The sequence below is a fragment of the Protopterus annectens genome, chromosome 7.part0, assembly GCF_019279795.1.
Source record: "Protopterus annectens isolate FY-2018-M chromosome 7.part0, PAN1.0, whole genome shotgun sequence".
Lineage (NCBI taxonomy): Eukaryota > Metazoa > Chordata > Ceratodontiformes > Protopteridae > Protopterus > Protopterus annectens.
In genome coordinates, this window is record NC_056739.1 from 120,656,432 (window position 1) to 120,676,017 (window position 19,586).

Sequence of the window (19,586 nt, forward strand, 5' to 3'; positions counted from 1 at the left end):
GCGAACAAAAACAGAACCTAAAAAGTTTAATTTTCCAGTTACTAAACCCTATCCATAGCAAATACTTCAGACCAAATTTGTTTAAATAATGATGATGTTGTTAGGGAAAAGGGTTTTCGTACATTAATGCATAGTGTTAGCTTTAGGGTTAGGGGCAGAGGCAGGGTTAGAGTTACCATGTGTGCATGAATAAGGTGGATGGGAGGGCTTCACCCTGAATGTCAATCCTTACTCATGTATGCAACCCCTAACCCTTATCCTACACATTAACTTACAAAAATGCCTTCCCGTAACAACACCACTATAGAAAACACTTCGACACAGATACATGTACCATGCACACTCACAACAGTTCATCTATACCCTAACAAATCCTAACCTTAACCTGAAACACTTGTTACATTGCTGTTTTCTAATGTTCTTGTGTCTGCTCCAGCCCCTATTGAGACATTGATACATTGATACATTGCCTCTACATATTTGTTGCATGTGTGTGCCTCTTGGCTCATTCGCACAAAGCTCAGCAAAATTTATCATCCTCGCTTATACACTCAGAGATTGCATCTAGTGCTATTCAGGCTGAGATAAGTACCTTTACTTGAACATTTGCATTTCTTTACATTATTTAACTGCATTGCTGTTGTTTTCTTGAATTATTTATTGTCTTTATCTTCATTTCAAGATTATAAAGTGTGTTTGGTTTCTACTGCCCTTACTGCTGGATTAATTGCATGAAAATCACTGTAAAAGTGTTGTCTTATCTAGTTGTTGAATTGGATTCTGGCAGCTTTTCACTTTTAGCTAACCTTTGTGCACTTTTACATTAAGAAGTCTTTGGATTACTTGTCATGTGGGAGTAGAGGGTAGCCTGGTCTGTCCAAGTTGGGAAACACATAGGAAGGCTTAAAGTGATGTTGTTTTATTTGCCAGGGGGCTGTTGGCATTTAGCAGTGTGCTATATAGTTTCAGGCACTTAGAAACTATTTTTTTCATATAAAACTACCCAGTAACTAAGTTGCGCAAAGAGCAACTAGTTTGTGTGCGGAGGAGCACTGCCTCACGAAGCCACTCCTACATGGCCTAGTTTTTGCTTCTAGCCTCGAAGGCACTCAGTCTAGCCCACTATTAACCCCTTTTGTACCATACCTTTTTAGTTCGCCTAGAAGGATCTGACAGCAGTGAATCTAAAGGATTTACTGAAAAATGAATAAAACAAAATCCACGTCAGCAGAACCAGCAGCAAAGAGTCCAATATTAAGTGTTTTATTAACATCCACTTTTCGTTCAAGAAAACTGAACTTCTTCAGACCAACATCAAAAGGTAACAAATGTAAAAAAACTCCTTAAATACACAATTAACAACACATGGTACATTTGAATGGCCCAACCAACTGGTTAAAACTCGCTGACATCAATGTGTGGGAAAAAGCTGATCTCAAAGCTTCTTAAAGTGCTACTGCATACAAAAGTCAGGTCTTTACAAATTGTGTTTTGAAATCAAACAACTGACCAAAAATGAAAAATTATCAATGAAAATGTGTCTGAACATAAAATGTTTAAAACCCAGAAAAACAAAACATGATGAATGGAACCGATTTGCTAACAAAAAATAAGAAATAAAATATAAAAAATAACAAGTCATAAATGAAGAATAAAAATAAAAAATAATAATAAAATTACATCTGCATACTTCTGAGTTTCAAAATGCAAACTAAACTTACTCTGTCGTTAAGACCTGGAGGTCTATATGAACAGAGTTTCAGCTGCTAAATCACTTACTGTGGTCCAGACTAAAAGGTATGGGGGTGTTTATAAACCTATTTTACAAAGCAGTTTGTTCACAAGTTGTCCACTAGAACATTCACCTCCAGTTATGCCTGAAGTCTTTGTAGACAATAAGAAAGTAGACACTTCTATTTCTTTTATCACTAACTATAGTGCTGAGATTCATTTAATTAAGGAGGTGTTTGTCAGGAACTGGAGTATTTTCGGGTGCGACGATGCCTTACAAGCCAGGTTTGGTACTTTGCCTAGTTTTATATACAGGAGGGGTGATAACCTCAAACGGATACTAGAATCAAAAAAGGACACTCGTGTTAGAGTAGAGGGCACTTTCAAATGTGAGAGTTGTAACATGTGCAGGCACATTGCCACTGGTTCGAGATTCAAAATTGCTGGGTCTTCTTTCTCCACTGTTGGTAGATTCAACTGTAAATCTCGATTGGTTGTTTATTTAGCTTGCTGCCAGTCTTGCCCAGCATTTTATGTGGGCAAGACTGACAGAGGTTTTAACGAAAGAATCTATGAGCATTTATATTGTATTAGGAAAAATAAGTGTGAAAACGCTTTGGCAAAACATGTTAATGACCACCCCCAACACAGTTTTACTTTTAGGGTGTTAGGACAGGTCCCCTTTGACATCAGGGGGGGTCCTTTTTAACTATTATTAGAGCACCTAGAAGTGATTTGGCAGCTGAAACTCTGTTCATATAGACCTCCAGGTCTTAACGACAGAGTAAGTTTAGTTTGCATTTTGAAACTCAGAAGTATGCAGAGGTAATTTTATTATTATTTTTTATTTTTATTCTTCATTTATGACTTATTATTTTTTATGTTTTATTTCTTATTTTGTGTTAGCAAATTGGTTCCATTCATCATGTTTTATTTTTCTGGGTTTTAAATATTTTATGTTCAGACACATTTTCCTTGATAATTTTTCATTTTTGGTCAGTTGTTTGATTTCAAAACACAATTTGTAAAGACTTGACTTTTGTATGCAGTAGCACTTTAAGAAGCTTTGAGATCAGCTTTTTCCCACACATTGATGTCAGCGAGTTTTAACCAGTTGGTTGGTCTATTCAAATGTACCATGTGTTGTTAATTGTGTATTTAAGGAGTTTTTTTTACATGTTACCTTTTGATGTTGGTCTGAAGAAGTTCAGTTTTCTTGAACGAAAAGTGGATGTTAATAAAACACTTAATATTGGACTCTTTGCTGCTGGTTCTGCTGACGTGGATTTTGCTTTATTCATTTTAGTCTGTTTCAACTTCTGTTGATTTAATGAAAAATGCCAGGAGTCTGAACAAGAAATTCCATGCCCTTCAAGCTCTCCTCACCTTGGAGAATGCAGACATATGTACAGTTGCAGACATTTTTAAAGCCACAGAGCACCCTGGTAGTGCAGGAATAGAATGCCTTTCATACATTTAGACTAGCTTCTAGGACAAAAAGTGAAGGTGTCTTGATCTACATCAAAAACAAACACACCTCAATGTTGATCAAACAGGATGACGCACTTGAGCTTCACCATATTAAAATTACCGTAGATGGATAGAGTTCCATATCTTATCCTTTCAAGCTATAACTCACCCTCTATGACCCATAACATGCATAGCTCATACTTAGAGCTACTGAAGACACTTATCATTCAACCCAGTACCATATTCATGGAAGACTTTAACCGTCCTATTAATTTTGACTCCTACATGACCACAGACTTACAGACCCAGAGATTCCTGGACTTTGTAAATGTAAACACTCTGGACCTGTTAGGCCATAAACCCAGTAGGGGTGCAAACATACTGGATTTGGTGCAGACAAATATGGGAGAATGCTGCAAGCTCCAAGTAGCTTCCTCTCAGATAAGGACAGACCATAAAGCTGTCTCCTTCAAAATAAAAATAAGTGCTGTTATCCCAGCAAACCCTGTAACAGTTAGGAATTTCTCAGAGGCAAATTACCTATTGCATTATTTCCTGACACTATTTTCAAGCCCCTACAAACCTGGAGAATAAAGTAGCCTATGCAGAATTGTACACAGAAACTCAGTACAATCATGCTAATAGATGCATATAGATACAGCTGTGCCTAAAGGAAACAAGCCCTGAACAAACTCAAAAAAAAAAACTCATTGGTGGTATCCAAACATAAATACAACAAAACGAAAAAAGTCATATCTGAAACTGGAAGTGCAACATCCAGCAGGATAAAAATTATCGCTAATGAAACAACTAAGAGGGCAATTCAAGTCTACCAAAGCCAAATTTGAGGTACAGATAGCATTCTAGGCAAAGGATAGCCACAAGGCTTTATTTAGGTATGTCTGAAACCTCAAATGTGGTACACAACAGAGAGCAGAACTGACTATCAATGCAGCCAGCAGCTATAGCAATTATGCTGGCTGACAAATTCAGCTCCAAATTTATCCCCCTTTCTCCGTGGATGCCCTCCAAGGTAATAATATGAAACATAACACCCCCCCAACTATCACTAGGGTGCAGGTCCTAAATGCACTCTCTAAGGCTATGAACACCGCATTGATGAGCCCTGATAATATCCCAGAATGCTTCCTAAGCAGCCTGAAGCATTATATATTTGGACCTCTGTCATACACTATTTCCTCAGAGCCTCCAGACAGACTATGTACCTCATGAATGAAGGACTTCAGTGTTCATCTCTTTACACAAGGGGAGTTCATTAATGAACCCTGGGTACTACAAAAGCGGTCATCATTACTCTATATTCGACCTCATTAGTCCCATCATTGAGTAGGACATCTCATTTGGTATGCAACTGACCAGGCCCATGCAGCAACTGGAATGTCCTCACAAAATAAAATACAAATATAAACAGTATGTCCCATGCAGATTGCTTCAACGCTCTATCGCTATACTCCATTTCATACACATTGTTGGGAGGCAATCTGCTCCTGGCATACAAGACAACCTTGGAGCCCACTCTGATGGACCTTTTGCACATCTGCAAACCAATAGCATCAAAACTACTTGATATAGGGACATGAACCTTGACTGTGACATAAATAGGACATGTTGGAGTGGCAGGTATGTGTCTCAAAGAATTCACCTCCTCTGGAACTGGTTTCCCATCCATATGATGCAAAGTTCTTTCCCAACCCTATTCAAGTACAACCTAGACCAGTGGATGGGAAATCAGAAACTGACCCCAGGTCAAGCATCTGTGTCTCCAATGGAGAGAAGCAGTCTGTAAATCATATCATATCCTACATGTACTCCTTAAAATAGTTTTATCTTGTTTGACTATCATGTCCTGGGCTGGGTTTCTTCCATGATCAAATATGGCACAGGGGTTTCTAGACATTTTCCTTGCCTGGTAATTCATATCATCAACATTTCCCATACTTTGTGCACTCAGTCTGCCATGGACATCTGTGGCATTTATGTCTGATGTTACCTCTGACCACCACCTCTGCCACAACTTTAACCTAATTAAAATCACCTCCAGACCTTCAGGATTCCTTGTCCACCACTGCAGAAAAAGATACAGTTCTTTTAACAAAAACAAGGATGTCAATTTTGTTAATATGAATTTGTGACAAAAATGTATCCCTATATAAAGGATACAGACATTTTGTATTAAAGTTATTTACACTAAGCAGTGTTATACCTGTGTTACAAAGGGATATTGCATATTGCTTTGAGACCATTGTGAAGTATTTTACCTAGCAATAACAAAAAGAAGTTTAAGGAAGTGCATTTTAAAACATAAACATGATATTAAGATCAGGGATTTAAATAATACCTTGCATATGCATATATCAGATCATGCTGTGTGTAGGAAGATATTATTTTTGGGGGGTAATGTTCTACTTGATTGCAGAGGAAGGGTTTATAGGAACAGAGTAGAACAGAAAGAAATCTTGTGGCACCTCAGCATGCAGGCAGATAAAACAAGTGGACTGAATGAAGTAATTAATTTAACATATTTTTTTAAATCAGAAAGGTAAATAAAACATGAAAAGATGATTATTTCATAAGATATCTTTTTATATTATGGTTTTAAGGTGATTATATAATTATATAACTTTTGCCATTGTAATGGTATTTTATAAAGTATGTGTCAGCTGACTGATTGTAATATGGTCATGTGACTGTTGATTACTTAGAAAAGTAGTTGGATTACTCTATTATTTATTCTGAATATATCCTTTTCCTGATTTTTGGTTTTAAAATGGGATCAAAACAGCAGACAACAATAAATGCAGATCGAATAATGTACTTTCCCAATTTTGGGGCTTTAAAATGAGATCAAAACACTACTTTTAGCTTTTCCAGCATGTATGCACTGCTATCACCCCTCTGAATTCTTGCAACAAAGACACCAAACAAGTCTCAGTCAGCATAATATAGCTGAGCTAAGAATTTAAACAAACCAAATTTGGGCAAACATGGGAAGATGTCACAGACACTCCTGACAACTGGGTTCTTATGTTGTGTGTGGGAATCCACTGCATTAATGCTGTTGGATGTGTGCCACATGAGTGCACTAATGTCCTGTCTTTTTCTCATCCTTCTGCATTTCCATTTGTGGTGCAGATTATGGAGAAGTGGCACTTACCATGGCATAATAAGCTGGACAATGCCCTTGGCCCTGGGGCATTAGTGACTACACCACCAGAGCTACATCTAAGCAGGGTATAAAGGTCATCTTGCTAAAAGTGACCTGCAGGGCTCATTTGTGGCCTTGATGGCTACATCTGGAGGGAGGCAGAGGCTTCTGTTCTGACAATGGTCCAGTAGGGTCTTGCATCATGTGGGAGGACCCTCTTCCTTGGAGGACACTTCTATGATACTGAATACAAAGGAAGAAAGCATCTTAGCAAATCTGATGGTTGTCATGGCGACGATGTAAAAAAGATACCAGACTCAAAAGCTCCAGATAAACTGGAGTTGCACTGCTAGCTGCAATGAATGGTACCAAGAAAAAAAAAAACAGGAGCAGTACAAGGCTGTCAAAGCTGGGTAGACTGGTTATAGGAAGGTGACCATCTCATAGTCGATGCATCCTGCCCTTCCATCCAACTTGGAGCAGCTGAGTCTATGACAAAGAAGTTTGTGATGTGGTTCCAGAGCAGTAGCTATGGTCAAGCTACAGTCTAGAGCACTGAATACAATATACAAGGGACACCTAAAATCAGTAAAAACAAAATCTAGAGCTTTGTGTGGTAGCTTGACATCAATAGAGAGGTTTACAACTTAACAAAAAGTTGCATTGCCTGTGAAACATTCCAAAATGCACTATAAACATATGTTCGCCTCATTGGGTAGGGCCACCTTCACCATGACAACATATTTGTGTTGATTTTGTTGATTTTTTTTATGGACACATCGTTTTTCATTGATGTACATTGTGGGTACATCCCCAAGATGGTCTGAAGTGGCAGGATGAAATTAGCTACTATTGAAAAGATAACAGCTCTGCTAAGACCAATGTCTGCAAGGAATGGCTTACTGGAACATAGCAACAGTGGTCACGGTGAACAATTGATATCATCATAGTTCAAAGTGTTCATAAAGCAGAATGACAACAAATATAACTATCTCATCATCCCACCAAGAAAGTGCTAGATTAATGCTTTCTACAAACATTCAAAAAGGCTGTTAGCACAATGCACCTTGATAACTAGAGTAGTGTCCTATTGTGTTACTTCCTCAGAGAGTCTGCTTATAGCACAAGATGGATGTTTTTATTTTTTGTCTATAGAAATGCCACACAAACAACCACATACTCTACACTGCAATGTTCTTCATGAGCAGAAGACAAAGGTTGGATGAGCTGGAACCAAATGCAGGAAGATGGATGCAGAACAGGCAGTTGTACTGTAATAATGAAAGGCCATTGAGAAATATGATCATATGTCAGTAAGTGTTAGATGAAGATTATGGAATTAATAAATATGTAGTTGGCCAGATCATTTCAGGGACAGATTTGGGCATATATAGAAGTGGTACACGGAATGGATATCATTTAAGAAGTGCTGCAACTTGATGGTTTGGAAACCATTGTTAGAAAAGTGAACTTTGATGAAGCATCAGAAGATAATGATGATAGTGCACAAGTCATAACCTCTTATTAACCACCCTCTAGTGTGTGAAGCAGTGATGATCACCAACACTGTGAGAATGCTTGATGACCTATGTCATAACCAAAAGTGAATAGCTGACTAGATCCATAGGGTCCAAGTCTGTAAGCATCTTGACCAAGGGATCATGTTCCATGCCAAAAGCATGTACAAGAACCCTGCTGTTACCCTTAATTGTGACATCCTTGTAAAATGTTGGGATCCATGACTTAATGAATGGGATTCTTGTAAAATGTTAGGATCTATGACTTAGTGAATGGGATCTTTGTAAAATGTTAGGATCTATGACTTAGTGAATAAGATCCTTGTAAAATGTTAGGATCCATGACTTAGTGAATGGGATCATTGTAAAATGTTGGGATCCATGACTTAGTGAATGGGATCCTTGTAAAATGTTAGGATCCATGACTTAGTGAATGGGATCCTTGTAAAATGCTGGGATCCATGACTTAGTGAATGGGATCCTTATAAAATGTTAGGACTGATGACTTAGTGAATGGGATCCTTGTAAAATGTTAGGATCCATGACTTAGTGAATGGGATCCTTGTAGAATGTTGGGATCCATGACTTAGTGAATGGAATCTTTGTAAAATGTTAGGATCCATGGCTTAGTGAATGGGATCCTTGTAAATTGTTAGAATCCATGACTTAGTGAATGGGATCCTTGTAAAATGTTGGGATCCATGACTTATTGAATGGGATCCTTGTAAATGTTAGGATGCATGACTTAGTGCATGGGATCCTTGTAAAATGTTAGGATCCATGACTTAATGAATGGGATCCTTGTAAAATGTTAGGATCCATGACTTAGTTAATGGGATCCCTGTAAAATGTTAGGATCCATGACTTAGTGAATTGGATCCTTGTAAAACGTTGGGATCCATGACTTAGTGAGTGCGCATGGTTAGGTGCTGCACATGATTGTGTTAAATTGTGGGACCCTGACTGGCTTGTCCAATGGTGTCTGCTCTTAGTGCAGGCAGAAGAGTTTCAGCAATGTCCATAGGAATGTCTATACCAAGGGGTGGAGGCAGCCATAGAAAATGTGGGCAATGAAGACATTTCTGGAATAGTGTGCATCATCTATGTAAGCCTGTCATGTGACTGTGCATTTGACTTATGTCCTCTAGCATGTACATTCACAAGTGCAGGGCACTGTTGTACAAGCACGACACATGACACCACTCACCTGCGATAGAGACACTTGGGTAACTGTTAACATTCTAGATGACATATCCAAGCTACCTCCAGGTATGAGGGTTCGCTCACTTTCCCCAGTGATGGAGACCGGGAATTCCTTGATCTCCACTCTGCTGCTCCCTGTTTGATGTCATGTTGAGTCCCCAACAGGATTGGAACATGTCCTGCCCAATAATTTTTGCCTCATATTTTTGATCTGTGTCCTCATAAAATTGTGGCTTTCTGGCAAATCATTGAGGGTTGAAGTCAGAAAATAATGACAGATATTTGAGATTCAGACTTCATACCCTTCAGAAAATTCATGCTTATGCAAAACCTGTTATTCTATCAAATTTCTAAGTTTGTAAGAGCTATCTTAAAAGTGTCCATATTTTGGGCCTTTGTCCCCCCATTATTTATGGCTTTGGCTAGGTCGAGCGGTATGCTGCTCAATGCTATGAGTATTCACACACACAGTTCTAGCTTGTGATATCAAGTGTAGCCCCAACAGGATTGTAATCTAACCTGGCCTGTCTCTTGTATCTTGTCGAATTGAGTCTCCCAGCCCATCAGTTCCTTGTCCTGTCCAGTGCAGTGTTAATCCACTCACTCCAATGCTCTATGATCGTGGCTGCTGCTTCTGTCCAGCCTAATGTAGTCGCTGTGGTCCTGAGGTCCATTACCAGTTTCCCTGTCTGCTGTCAGTTTACCTATATGGCAGTACATTCTAACATCCATTGTATTCTGATTGTCTGTTTTGTTCTCTGTAATGTGGTATCCTGCAAAATGGTGACTGCATTTTTATCATATTAAAATCGGGCTTGTAGTAGAGTGATTACAACAATGAGGTTATTTAGTGCAATTTTCTCTGAATCCTACCAATAGCATAATGTGGTCCCTTCGTAATCTTCACTTAAAGGTCCATTTCTGCATGTTCAAGGGCTGGGAGGACATATATTGTACACACACACATAAGGTCTGGCCTCATTAATATCACTTTGCATCATACTGTGGACTAGGTGCTTCATGTTACTGTTAATGAGCATCATGCTGCTCTGCTACCATCTATGCATGTCACATGTTGCCTGCTACATGCAGCCATTTTGACTCAGGGAGTGCCATTCACAGGGAGTGAAAAATATATGTAGATCTGCTGCACAGGTGTCTGATGAGAACTGAGGTGAAATGGTTCAGTGCCTGTCTTCCCTGGACCATGTCCTCATGCAGCTCATAAAGTCATGTAGGCAGTTGGCCCTGACATTTTGACAACCAGAGGTGGAGGCCACCCATGATGACAAACACAGAGGTGAATGACTTCTGGTGGGTTCTTCTTTGGGAAGTTTGGCGAGCCATCCTCATCCCTCCCTTTCCCCAGCATTGTGTTCCTCATTCATTTGTGCAGTTTTATCCACTGTTTGCTGTCTAATCCCCTCTTCATCAATCTTCCAGGATCTGTTCTTCTGTACATTGCTGCCCCTCCCTTTATCTGCCACTATCTCCACTGGCAGTCTTTGTCTTCATTCAGCGTTTGTCTGCACCTTTTTTTCTTATATATTCCTTCCTACCCACACCTACCACTTGCTACCTTCTCCCTCAACCTCTTTTCAAAATCACAAACAACGGGCACCAATTCCTAAAAATGGTATACCTTTCTTCCACATCACACCCCACTCTTCTCTTCCTGTTCTCTTTCTGTATATTCTTCTGCTTGCTCTTCTTCATTTCCAACCATACTAGCTCCCAATTTCCTTCAGATGGTCCTTTTCTGTGCTGCCTTTTATGATCAGTCTGCTGTGCCCATGTAGCAGCTACGAGGCACTCTGAACTGTAAGTGAATGCTCAGAGCACTGAGTATGCCATCTGTATGCCATTTTCCCCAGGTCACATGACTGTTCATAACTCAGTCAGTTTATTTGCCTGGTTGCTTCCATTATCATGGTAGTAAAAATTCATTATGCAGCCCCACTCTGTGGCATAGATGGATGAAGCTCTGACCACTCCCTGATGACTGAAGTTCAGCTAGTGGTCCTGGTGCTGGAAGAGCTGTGTAAGGAAGGGTGGTCCTGGTCAGTCAATCATCACTATGCAGGCAGAGGCCTACAGGCAACATATTTGACCAGTGACTTCTCTGCAGTACATGTGCAGACGCACACAAACATTGTGGAAAGGCATAGCTTGGTCTTCTGCAGTGATGTGGGTATTCACGTCTACCATTAGGGGTAGAGATAGAGAATACCATAGTAGGAAAAAAATCCTGATGGCTGCAGAATGACAACTCCATTATTTGTTCTTGCCCCAAAGGAAACAAATGAGCTGGGAATGGCTGTCACCATGACATGAATGAATGGGCTAATTGGTTATATGGAGATGATAGTCAGCAGACAGTGGGGAACCAAAAAACAAATTTTCATTATGCAGTGCTGTTCTTGGAATGACCACACTATGGCAGCAGACATGCATGCTTGGCATGACCACACTATGGCAGCAGACATGCATACTTGGCATGACCACACTATGGCAGCAGACATGCATACTTGGCATGACCACCCTATGCCAACAGACATCCATGCTTGGCATGACCACACTATGCCAGTAGACATGCATACTTGGCATGAGCACACTATGCCAGCAGACATGCATACTTGGTATGACCACACTATGGCAGCAGACATGCATACTTGGCATGACCACAATGGCAGCAGAAATGCATACTTGGCATGACCACACTATGCCAGCAGACATGCATACTTAACCCTCATTGGGATGCATCACTTGACCTTCATTGCACTGTTTACTACAGCAAGGTCATGTTGTGCTTCCTTTTGAATACCCCCATCATATCTCACAACCTCTCCATGCAAGAAATCTGAACAAAAGCTAAATTAACAGGGGAACAAAGGTTCCAAAAATAGGGTTAGATTTTACATTTCTCTTAAAAACTTAAAAAGTTATTAGAATAAAAGGATTGGTGTTAGCATGCTTTTCCTGAAAGATATGAAGTCTGTAACTCAAATGCATCTCATTATGTAGAGATTTCAAGTCTCAGTCATTTGCCAGAAAACCACAAATTTCATGAGGAAAAGATTGAAACATGATGCAAACATCTGTCCAGTCTGTGAAAAAATGGATAGTTAAGAGGTATGACCCCCCCATAATGTACAAAATCAATCATATTATTATTGCTTATAGATTTTTTTGTCTCTTCAAGTTTCAGAACCAAAATTGGAGCTGATGTTGGGTGTATTTTTCAGAACATTTATATGTGCCATTCATATTCTATGCAGTAAATAACAAAAAAGCAGATACTGCAGCTCTAATTCTGTATATCATTATTTAGGTTGCAGTGTGATGTATCATTATTTAGGTGCAGGATAATGCTTATTTAAAGTGCAGAATAATATGTATTTAATGTGCAGGATAATTCTTATTTAAGATACAGGATAATGCTTATTTAAAGTGCAGGATAATGCTTATTTAACGTGCAGGATAATGTTTATTTAAGGTGCAGGATAATGCTTATTTAATGTGCAGGATAATACTTATTTAACATGTCATTATTTATGGTGTGGTAATGTTTATTTTTTATGGTTTAGTGCAGTATCTCATTACTTAATACAGTGTAACACTTTGTTCTTTAATGTAATACAGTGCATTATTATTTTAGGTACACTTTAATGTATCATTATTTAACAGAATATAATACAATGCCTGGGATTCATAAATAAAACGCTTGATGCATTAGGTGGAACTGCACGGTAAAGAATCATGTGAAGGGCGGAGTTGATTCAAAGACAGAGGTAGCATGATCTTGTACTTATGTGAGCTGGTGCAGTCAGCATCACAACGTGGTGGTACATACCTAGGGCAGTAGACTGATGTTACATGACCAGCCGGACCAGAGCTGGCAGTGAAGGTGGTGTCAAATAAAGAGTTATTGGAGGAACTGACTGTAGGGGAAGCCCTTATGAGGTAGAGGAGGGTGCAGAATGAGGTGGCAGCTGGTCCACAACTTTGGGGCAAAACAGACATAAAAAAAATAATGCATGCAGTACTACACCCAGGGTATGCTGTACAGTACACTGACTGGTCAGATATTACTTAATTCATGTAGCACAATGAGGGGAAGTGAGTAGCTGACATCATCTGCATGGGCAGGGAAGAGCAGAGTAACACAGATCAGCGATGGCTATAGTGCTGCTATGGGGGAGCCTAAGGTTGTACAAGACTATGTGTTACTCGGTGAGTAATTGGTAGAGCTGTACAGTGAGGGGATAGTGCTTACTGAGGGTGACAGGTGGCCAAATATTGTGGGTACTTGCAGAGTACTGGTTCCAGGGATGACAGCTGCTACAGATGTTCTTGTACTACACAGATGTAGCTGTGGCAGGTGTCATAAGACTTCACTGGGAATGACACAGAATGTGAAAATCCTCAGACACAGCAGTGTCCTCTCTGAGGAATGGCTCTACCACATTCTCTTGCTTGCAAGGACAATGGTGAATTGCATGACTGTGACTACCTGGTTGTGCCATGTGCATGACATTCACACAGGTTATGTCTGAGTGGGTGGTCATTCTGTAGCACACCAGGGATACCACTATTAGGTTATGTTGAGGAGGCAGCAGTATGTGACTTTGCTGTATAGATGACACACTGACAAATACACTGATCAGGTGATCCAGGCAATGCATACCCTCAAGTATGTTGTCAAGCAGGCCATGCATCGCATCACTCTTCTCTACTATGATGGTGGTGGTTGCATTCATCTATGCCTGGATCACTGCCTTGTACATCTGTTGCATAGTACATCTTTTGACACCTAGTTCAGGCAATGAGCAGGATCCATGGCACCAATGGTCAATTGTCCACTGTTCCCTAATGCTGACTCATGCTCTGCAGTGGCACCACTGCTCACAGTTACTGAATGCGCAGGGTATGAAGGGGCTGTCTGTGAAAGGTTGTTTGACATTGCCTGTTCATTCATGCCTCTGGGGGAGGTGACAAGTTCCACAGGCAGCATCGCTGTGTCACTAGATGTGAGCGGTAGTGTTCCCTCCACAGGTACTATTGTCGGCAGTGACACTGTGCCCTCAGAGTGTGCCAAAGTTAGGTTGTGTCATCGCAGCACTGACATCAAGCATCCCTGTTCCACAGTGGTGGGCCCCATGACCATAGAATCTGTGAAAGGAAGCAGATGAACACTGTTGTGTAAAAGCTAATATGTGACAGTCCTACATCCTAGTACTCCACTATGGACTGCATGAAAGTAGATACATGTCCTGTTATCCACATACACTGACCTGTGCTCAGCACAGCAAAACCAATGTGTACCCCACATACTCACCTACATCCTGTATCATTGCTCAGGTATGCCCCCTCACCCCATACTTGAAGCACCACTGCAGAATGTGCATGCATCCTAATACATCTCTCTCTGTCTGAGGCACTTACTAAGGTAGCTACTCCACCACTCTCTGTTCCTCAGCCATACATCTAATGAGCTACTGATGCTGGTACCTGTGCCCTGTCTGCTCTTGGTCATCATCCCCTTGTCTACAGATTGCTATGAAATAACCCCCAAACAAAAACATGTAATATAGCCAGTCATTCTCCCTACCTTTTTCAAGTCTGTGTATCCTTACCACAGCAGAGATAGAATACTTTTATACTTTATAAACAACTGTAAACCATTTCTTCTGAAAGCCACTCACTAATCTTATGAAAATGCAATAGAAAAATTAGCACTACAGTGGTACCAGCTGTTTACATTGTGCTGTTATGGGGCCTGCAGTGTGGTAATTAAAGCAATTTATTTTTAGTATTTATGAATTATACTCTTCACACATTGTGTAGACAGTCCTGCAGTGCTCTGTGGGGCCTGTACCTGCCCATGCATATGCATGGCAGATGTTGCAGTGATCAGCACATACATGGACAGCTCTGTGGCATCAAAAGGGCTGCAGGCTTTTTGCAATTCACTCAATGTCCAATAGAGGCATTTGGACATCTTCATGCTATGCTTTGCAGAATGTTAGCAAGTTACTGCACATTAAATGGGTGTGCAAAAGTGCAATACCTTGCTTGACCACTGCACGTATGACACCTTCTCCCTTTCCACATAACTATTATTGTCATTTAACTCTGCTGTGCTATTAGTCTGCCTTGTGCTGTCATGTTACCTATTAGCACGTGTCACATGGTTTCTGAAGTGTGTACCAATGTGAATATGCTACTGTTTTGCTCCTGGTACCATTCTGACAACTAGCCATGGCTTCTTGAAGGGCTGGTATTGAAAGTGCTCCACATGGCACAGGAAGGGGACAAAACATTCCCTCCACTTCTTGCATAGGTATAAATGTCCAGAACACTGTCAGGCTGGAAGCAAATTTACTCAGACACGAAACCATTTTCTGCCAATAATTTATTGATCTGAATAAAAGCAGAAGCTTAGTGAAACACTTAAAAACAAGTCAAAGCAAATCTATAATGTAAGACTATGAAGACTAACTTTAATGCAAATAAAGATAATACTTGTTTAGCTTAAGCATTATATCTTGGAATATTTACCAGTCTTAATTTACACATTCTAAGCAGACAGAAAAATAATGTAAACAGCCCATTCTTTTTGTCACTGGAATGACAGCTCTAATGGTTATACTTCTAAAAGGTTCTCTTTACTTTTAAACACATATCCCATGATCCCGTGATGTAACACTCAGTAATTTTCCCTTACACAAACAATACTCCATTCATTACAGAATTTTTAATAAAAGTAAAATGTCAGGCCGCCTCATGTTTCCATCTTTTCTTCTAGTTAAGCAATGGTACCTGTTAACAAAGCAGAGCTATCTTTCCTTATCTATAACTGCAATACGCATTTGCAGTATAATGTATGAAACAATTCTCACAGACCACAGATATGCTTTCTGGCCTAACCTACTCAGAAGCAATGTCTAAAATAAGGAAATCCATTCTGATAGTTGTGCATTAGTGCTCTATATCTGAACAGATTTCCCTTTAATTCATTTTTAATTCATGTTATCTTTTATCTACTAAAGAAAGAGGGTACCAGTGATCTGAGCCCGAGCTGTATCAGGAAACTATCTGATTAGTCTCATTCAAAAATCAGCACCAAGACGAAACTCGGTAAGATAGATGGGGAAAAATGAACACTAAGCTAGAAACTGACATACTGGCTGGGGTGCCACCGCTCACTCTTCTTTGTATTTGCATGTATATATCTACGGATATAGATACAGATGTAGATATAGATATAGATATAGATATAGATATAGATATAGATATAGATATAGATGGGTGTACCTGATTTTAACATCCACAGTCGACTTCAAAACATCGACCACATGTGGCTGAAAACACAGAAGTTGACACTGCATTATGCAAGGGCTGAAAAACAAAAAACAAAATAAAACATTGTTTTTTGAAGGGGGGGGTAAATCCCCATGTACCCTCCCCTGTATGTGGGGGCTATTTATTTATTTTATTTTACATTTGTTAACTGGGAAAGTCTAACTTGGAATGAGCCAATTTTCAGTGGAGACCCAGGGGAGAAATGCTCCAGACATATGTCTTTGTAATGTGGGAGGAAACCAGAGCACCCGGAGGAAACCCACACAAATGCAGGGCGGACATACAGGCTCCACACAGAAGGCATCTCAGCTAAGAATCAAACTGAAGAACCTCTTGCTGTGAAGTGACAATGCTACCGCTGCACCACTGCGCCATCCAGGTGCTATGCCCCAGCACCTCCTTCTAATTATATATCGTAACTCCAAGATCACAAAATCACTGGGAAAAACACATGCCTGTTGATTAACTGCCTAGTTGACCATCTGCAGTCAACTTAACATTTGTCAACCTTACCCACGCTTGATATTTTTAGGTACACACACACACACACACACATATATATATATATATATATATATATATATATATATATATATATATATATGTGTGTGTGTGTGTGTGTAATGATTATCAGTAATTTGCCAGTACCTATTTTGTAATATTTTCATCACTAAGGTCCTCACATAATTCATACAAAATTAAAATTATAAATGTTACAGCTACAAGTATTTTTAAACAATCCTTTCCCACCCTGCAAGCAGATTGGCTATTCTTGTCCATGATGAGCTGAAACTTTGCAATGTGAACAATTTACAATCTTTTGAAATATACTCAAATGTTTTTTAATTTTATTTTACTATCTAGAGTGATTGTACAGTATTTGTATTTTACATATCCTCCCTTTTCTCACTGAGAATAAATACATTTCTTATTTCTTGTGCTAGCTTTAGAAATACCAGCCTAACTTCATATCAAAAAGGTCAGATTTAACCTCCATGAATCCTGCTACATTTTGGATTTTATATGTATATCTATATATCTATATATATATATATATATATATATATATATATATATATATATATATACATATATATATCTACTTCACTTGACTTAAAACCCATTTGACTAACACCCAACTGACCTAAATTTCATTTGACCTATAACTCATTTGACTGACTTCCATTTCACAGACATTTAAGACATAGACTTGTTGTGGGTTTTCCTTCACTTGTGACTTGCTTGTGATAAAAAAAAAATACTGTAACTTATAGTGCTGACTGTTAGAATTCCAATAGTCATGTAGAAAGTAGTGTTGTAGTGTTTCTAAATGTGGGTTTTTCTATTTACATTTTTATGGGAAGTATCTAAACTAATTTGCCAAATGTTTTGTGCGTTCCTAGCAGTAGTGGCAGCGTGTAGACTACTGTAAGGCAAGTTAAAAGTATATGCCCTTTTCCCCCCTGTAGTGCGATCCTGGAGTTAGTATATATAATTGGGGGGCACAGCCCAGCACAATAGGGGGTGTGGGGGTATAGCCCCCCACCTAGTTTGGTTGTACATTGTCCTGTTTCTGTTAAGAGGGTTAGTAAGCATTTTTTAAGTTCTGGAAAGGGTTAGTTATTGGTGTTCTAAGTGTGCTTGTCTATGATTTAAGATTTAGTATGTTGAAATTCAGCAGTGTAAGCTGTCGGTCAAATGAGTTGTCAGTCAAATGAAATTTAGATCAATTGGGTGTCGGTCAAATGAGTTTTAGGTCAAGTAAAGTAGACCCATCCACATATATATATATATATATATATATATATATATATATATATATATATATATATATGTGCACACATTTGCCTCTTCTACTACTTTCATTGCACTCACATAAACCAATCTACAAGCTACATTATTCCCTCTATTTTTCCTGATATGTGCTATAATCATGTACTATATAACTATTGTTTTCTTAAGTAAAATGTCTTATTATATCCTTTTATTTCATATATTTCATGTCATTGATCATTAAATATGAAGCCTGCCTTTCATATACTGGATCTCATTAAGCATCCTTAACTTCTTGTTTCCTCAGGTAGTAATATTACTCATTTTAGTAAACATGTCACAATAAACATCACTTCACTTTTCAAGCTGATACCTAAATAGTGTCAGCTGCGATGCTGCATTGAAAAATATGTTTGATTATATACACATGCTTAGCATATTGTGAAAATCATATGCACATACCGTGCATATTGTGAAAACTGTCTGATAAATGTAAACATATTATACAGAGCATTAAAATAACTCATGATCACCTGTTGGGGTACTCTAATGCGGACCCTAATACAATGCAGATGCCTTGCACTGCCTTGCCAAAGTGGTGAGGGATACCATGGACATCACCTGCAGAATTTAAGAGTGCTGTCAACATTGCAGCAACCTGATGAGACACCACCCCTACCTTGTCCCATCAAAGGGGAGAAGAAGTTATGGAGAAGGAGCTCAGTTCTACTCTAAGTATGAGTATTTGGTGATTGTGTTTACATAAGTAGGCATTCTTGTACAGCTATGTGCAGCTAGTAATATTCAGAGATGTATTTTTCTTTTTGGTCTCTTTTGCTGTGAACTTTTAATGCACAATGCCCTAATCAGGCATCAGTGGGTTACTGTTGCACAATGCATTTTTTTTGCACATACCAGTGTCAGTTACACCTGGTTTACCATTGCCATGAACAGGAGAAAACACACTAAGCTGGCCAGCGAAAATGGAGTTCAACTATGAAACCGAAAGTCATGAAGAACACAGCAGAGAACTCCAAAACCCTGGTATTTAATAAAACAATAAAAGTTTACAGAAATAAATCTACAATAGTAGCAACACTTTTGACACAGTCTCTATCTCAATACATGAATTCATTTGTAGCAAAACAAAGATGGTAATATGTGCCTAGCTTTAACACCCCCCTTGAACTCACCCTAGCTGCCACTCATACACTGTGGCATTGCCCTATTCACAGGGGACTGGTTATTGAATTTGACCTCTTTCAGTGCACATAATTCTGCAGTACCTTTGTGTCAGTCAGGTGTGTTCCTTGTGTTTGCCACCTGGCATGGATGGCTGCATTTCACTGCACCACTACCTC